This window comes from Natrix helvetica (genome assembly GCF_964273705.1).
Source record: "Natrix helvetica genome assembly, chromosome: 9".
In the NCBI taxonomy this organism is placed as follows: domain Eukaryota; kingdom Metazoa; phylum Chordata; class Lepidosauria; order Squamata; family Natricidae; genus Natrix; species Natrix helvetica.
This window is the reverse complement of record NC_138560.1, coordinates 22649891-22655890: the sequence shown is the minus strand read 5'-3', so window position 1 is coordinate 22655890 and position 6000 is coordinate 22649891. Positions and strand designations below refer to the sequence as shown.

Genomic DNA, 6000 nt, shown 5'->3' with positions numbered 1-6000 from the left:
CATGGCCAGTCCTTGGTAACCATGCCAATTTCCTGGAAGGAAGAATGGAATTTCAACAAGAATCGCAATGAAAGAAAACTGCATCTCCTGTCTTAGGCAGCCTCCTTTAGGAGTTTTGCATCTGAGTTTTCAGGTTTTGGGCTTTGGTCTTTCCCTACACATTTCTGGCACGTTTCTATGCTTGAGATTGACAGGGCTGTTGCACGATGACCATTACAGGATAGTCTCTGCTTCTGTTTTTTTTTCTCCTCCACGGCTACATGTGGTGTTACAGGCAGCTGAAACACATTTGCAGGGGTTCCTAGCAAGGCGGGATGTGGTAAAGTGGGAGGAGACACTCCTGCATTATGTAATTCTCCAGTGGAATCCCTTCTCAGCTGTGAACTCATTGGGTGGCCACTGGTAGTTGGCTGGCTGCAATTCATCAAGAGTCAATATGTCTGTGAACTTGTGGCCCATTGCTCCATTCATTAATAGGAACCGGACTAAATTAAGCTCTGATCCATTTCCCACGTTGAGCCAGTTCTTGGCTCAGATATGAATCCTCAAAATAAATCACAGTTAAGCAAAATGCATGACTTCAGATGGATTTTGCACAAAGCATCTGCATTAGAAGGTAGAGACACAGGTACCACACCAATGGTGAAATTCAACATTTCCCCTATCGGTTCTGTGGTTCTGTGTGTGTGGCTTGGTGGGCATGGCAGGGGAAGGATACTGCAAAATCCCCATTGCCTTCCCACTCTGGGGCCAGCCAGAGGTGGCATTTGCCGGTTCTCCGAACTATCCAAAATTTCTGCTACTGGTTCTCCAGAACCTGTCAGAACCTGCTGAATTTCACCCCTGCACCACACCACTTTGCACACACAATGCTCCAACACCTATGGAAATTCTCAATCATCCAGTCATGGTTGTCCCAAAGGTGCTTTTCAAAAGGCAACTGGAATTTGCTAGCTTTTTTCCTTGAAAATGTTTTGCTTCTCATCCAAGAAGCCTCTGAACATCTTCAGAACTGGATGACTTCTTGGATGAGAAGCAAAACATTTTCAAGGGGAAAAAAACCAAAGAAGTCCAGATGGTTTTTAAACAGCACTTTTGGGACAATCCTCCGTCTTGCTAAAATGTGTAAGAAGCTGTGCTTCTCCAGAACCTACCAGCACTCCTCCCCAGTGTTGTGGAAATTCAACCACATTTGGAGACCATGAGTACTCCTGCTCCTAAAAGCAGGGCTAACTTGTACAGGTCGTCCTCAACTTACAACAGTGCATTTAATGACTGTTTGAAGTTGCAATGGCACTGAAAACAGTGAACATTTCGCACACTTAGGACCATTGCAGTATCCCCATGATCAGGTGATCAAAATTCGGACACTTGGCAATTGTTTCCATATTTACATTGGTTGCAGTGTCCCAGGGTGATGTGATCGTCTTTTGCGAACTTCAGACAAGCAAAGTCAAACCAGATTCACTTAACAACCGTGTTAGTAATTTAACAACTGCAGGGATCTACTTAACAGACGTGACAACAAAAGTCGCAAAATGGGGCAAAACTCACTGGACAAATTTCTCACTGAGCAATATAAATTCTGGGCTCAATTATAGTCATAGGTCGAGGTCTATAGCTGTATTAATAGCCTATGTTAAGCTCATATTCTGTCTCCAGCAAAGCTGTACCACCTTAGCCCTCAAGAAGTCAAACACTCCTGTGAAAGAAAAACTGAAGGCATTGAGTGAATTTCTATGAGTATAACAGAGGTCTTCAAACTTGGCAACTTTAAGACTTGTGGACTTCAACTCCTAGAATTTTCCAGCCAGAAGTCCACAAGTCTTAAAGTTGCCAAGTTTGGGGACCCCTGAGTTATAACAATAATAAGAAAGGTGCATCCTCCCATTTCCAGACATCTTGGTCGTCTAATCCCAGAAGTCCCAGATGCCATGGCTAAGATACACCTCATCTTGTAGGGGATTACCAGGCTGGAGGAGTGGTACAAATTGGGGTCAATTCATACCAACATCAACCAAGATCACATTCCCAAAGCCCAGGGGTGGTCTGCTGGGGATTCGCACAGGTTCGAGCAATCCTCTAGCTAGGATTTTGCCTGGTTTGGCGAACCCCCAAATGCTATCCTTGGCTGGCTCTGTTCATCCCACCCCTCCCTGCCCCACCCCTCCCAGGAGTCTCCATGTGGCCTGTTCATCATGCCAGTAAGTGCAGAGCCTCCAGGGAGGATCGAGGAGGGTGAAAAATGGGCCTACCGGAGCAGGGATGTGTTCCGGCAGACACTGCATGTGCAGTGTGATTAAAATTGTTCTGCGCATGCGCAGCACCCAAAAACAAGATGGCAGCCCCATAGGCGCTGCCCGGAAAACTAGTTCAGGGGTGTAGCAGGACTGAGTCACTGTCGCTAAACCACTACTGCGGTGGTGGGTTCTAGATTCCGTTCCAACCAGTACGTTTGGAACGGGCCTGGCATCGTCCAATTGGACACGCGCACCACACATATGCGTCTTATCAATTCCGTGAGCCTCTGCAATGCTCCAGCTTCTTAGCGGAACATCATGTATGCGCTGTACACGCTATGCGTGGAAGCACCAAAGACTTAAAAGACCGGTAAAGAGCTTGGGCAGGCGGGTGGACCCTCAGAGCACCATACTGGAACGGTATCCGGTGCCCCGGGCAGACTCTGGTTCGCCCATACCGGGGCGTACCACCTGCAACCCACCACTGCACAATTGGTTCGGCTGAACTGGTCTAAACCGTAGGTTCCAGAGGTCTGGAAATGGGCCTGTTTCCACCCAGGGAAACAGTTTTTGCCCTCCCAGAGGCTCTAAAAAGCCTCCGGTGCCTGAGGAGGGTGAAAAATGGGCCTACTGGAAGTTCTGGAAGTCTGGAAATGGGTCACTTCTGGTCTCCAGAGGGCCTCTGGTGGCCGGGGGGAAGCAGTTTTTGCCTCCCCCCTTCTGGAGGCTTGAGGAAAGCCTCTTGAGTCTGGGGAGGGTAAAAAACATCCCCCCCATGGTGAGGGGGGCCGACTAGGCCATGCCCATCATGTCCATGCCCACCCAGCAATGGGGCAGTGAACCCGTTGCTGGAACTTTTGAAGCCCCCCCTCCCTGCCACAGCTCCTAAGAATGAGTGTGATTTAGGTTTCATCCATATAGAAAAAGTCTTCCGGGTTGGAGAACGTAGTTAAAAAGCTCAGCTTTGGGCACATTAAATGTTTATTTCCTGTGGAAACTGGATTCTTCCCTTTCGGATCCAGAATGACTATTCTGAGACAATTCCCCCCCCCCAACCCACCCCTGATAAGCCAAGGCAGGACTAACTTTCAGTAGGTGATAGGAATCTGCGCTCCCAACTCTGAAGCCCCAGAGAGAAAATAGTGTTTTCTATTCTCACTTCCTATGTTGATGCATTTTTCCTCCATTGCCTTTTATTTATTGAAGTCAATGGCCTGCTCAGCAGGAGCTCAAGGATAAATAATTGGGGTCAAATTTCATTTGACTAGTTTTATTTTTTACCACTAATGAATTGTTTGGGTCATAGAGATGAAGACAAATGTTTTCAGTCCTGCCATCCCATCACCCATCCCCCCTCTCTACAGGACTATGTTTCGCCTGCCAAATTTCTTGCTTCCCTATCTGCTCTTCCCACAAAAGGACTGGGAACCAATGATGGGAAGACCACTTCTTCTCAAGACCCCCAGAAGAACTACAACCAAATTAAGCAGAGCCCACCAGGCAAGATGGAGCAATGGCTCCTCCACTCCACAGGAGGAGACTTTCTGGGCCACTGTGATAGCGAGAGTTGGACACACTGCACAGGCTTGCTCTCTTTGTGGCGACTTCTGAGCCCAGCCAAATCTCATTAAGATGCATCGAACCTTCCAAAGGTTGAGAAACAGACTGAACTAGACACAGCAAAAAGTCGGAGAAGATCTGGCAGAGGTTTCCTGGCCTCCGGGCCTTTGTTCCCAATCCCAGCTGGGCTTGATTAAGTTCTCTTGGCATTCCGGCACGTTTGTGAGCTGCTCGTTTCCAGCTCGGGGGCCTGGCGCAACAGCAGCCCTTCATCACTGAGTCAGCCTGGAGCTGCAAGGGTGTGTGTGTGTGGTGGGGGGAGAGAATCTCTACTTTTCCACCACTGGAAAGAAAAGCCCAGACAGGGAGGGGGGGTGAAGGAGCCGAAAGTCCCTGTGAGCTGAGTTCTTCTGGAGGTATCTCCAATTCTAAGGATTCCTCCAGTTTGCTTTTGCACCAGGGATCGGAAGCAGCCTTTTTCTGTCTCTCCCAATTCCCTGCTTGCGGCTTCTTGGAAGATCAGAAAGAGAGGGGGAGTTAAGTTCTAAAGAACGTGAAAGTTGGAGCTGACAGTTGCCAGATCCAACGGTGACGTAGGCTGCAAGCTCACTCGCTCGCTGGCTTGCTGGGGACACAGTTTCTCACACTCATCTTAGAAACATGGCCAGCTGTGTGTAGCACCTCCAGCAGGTAAGAGAAATGGCTCTTGCCCAGCATGGTTTTCAGTTAGCTTTCTAACGACTGTATTCTGGGCAGCAGGAGTTTCCCTCTGCTTTGATCCTTATGAAGTAGTAAGGCAGGGGGGGGGATGCTAGACGGCCCCTCTGGAGGAGCAGATTAGCAGCCCAGCAAAACAGATGAGCTCAGAAGTTGCAACTTTTCTTTCCTGATTTGCCTCTTGAACACTGGGTTATTAAGCTGCTTAAAAAGTCTTCCCTGCCTGGGAAATGGTTGACACACAAGTTCTGCTTAATGTTGGGACTGTACAATGTGTGTACATATTGAGAGAGAAGGAGAGAGTGAGGGGTGGGATTGTATTTACTAAAGACACGCAAGGGAGCCAGGAAGGTGTGGAAGGGAAAAGTCAAGCGCTCCTTCTCGCATCTTGGACTATTTTCACAAATACTTCCAGATGTGTTTTACGCCCAGTCTTATCTAAAGAGATTAACTGAGCAACTCTGCAGGAGGAATGAATTTTTTCAACCAGATGGTCTAGTAGTTGCATCATTCTAGAAAGGTCCCTCTCAAAAAGGTCTAAAGAGAGAAAATGCATATTTCGCAGGATGTAGACTTACTACATGCTTCCATTGCACAGATTTCCAAGGACATTGTGGCAAAAGGTTTGTGGGACTCATTTTAGGACTTTCTTCATTGCCAAAGCTCATGTCTCTTCTTCTTCTTCTTGGGCATTCTAATCCTCTGAAGCTTCTATCCCTAAGTCAAGCAAAGCTTTTTTTAAAAAAACAGCTAACACCATCTGGAAGAGGCCTCCTACTATAGTTTATGGCTTGGCTAAGTTCCTCAAGTTATTAGAGACGATCTTTCCTGTAGAAGTTCAGTTCTATAAGCTATCGAATCATTTCGACCTGACATTTCAGCCTTTGAGAGGTTGTTACTCAAATTATTTCAAGTGCTGAATTATCCAGATGGTTCATAAATGGCTGGATAAACGCCTGAGGGCAGGAGAACCTCACAACTTCCCATCTTACATTCATGCCTCACAATGATAAGTGTCTGTTTTTCCTCTAAAAAGAGTCCACAAAGCCCTTGTGGTCCTGTGATTGGAGCTGCATTGTGGAGTTACTTCCTTTCCATTTGGGATCTAAGCGTTGCCACCATTATTTCAGTCTACTCTTTCCAACAGCATAGATAGCTCAAACCTAAATGTTTCCCCCCCTTCTTGGTGTAGCAAACCAGATCAATGCTAGCTCTTCCATCACTCTCAAGATATGTTGGGATACAGCTCCCCTCATCTTCTCCCAACAAAGAGATACCTTCTCAGTCTACACCAATTCCAAGAGTAGATGGGACCACTTAATGAGGGAACAAGGAGGGGAAGAATAAGTGCAAGTGCACAGGACTCCTTGGTTATCTGGAGGCATGAACAAAATTTGTGTGACAGTGGAGAAAATTAGTGCACATCCCATTTCACTCCAAGACTGTTGGGACAACCATACCATGATCTCATCAGAAGGATAGG

The 6000-nt window shown here is 47.2% G+C and overlaps 1 protein-coding gene across 6 annotated transcripts in view; it reads left to right on the top strand.

Annotated features, from left to right (window-relative positions):
- Positions 1 to 4175: 4175 nt before the first annotated feature.
- COL16A1 (collagen type XVI alpha 1 chain) overlaps positions 4176 to 6000 on the top strand; it is a 289804-nt gene continuing 287979 nt past the window's right edge. For all 6 annotated transcript variants that reach the window (XM_081962316.1, XM_081962321.1, XM_081962318.1 and 3 more), the window contains exon 1: positions 4176 to 4490. The gene's annotated coding sequence lies outside the window, so the exon portion shown is untranslated. The remainder of the gene's footprint in view (positions 4491 to 6000) is intronic.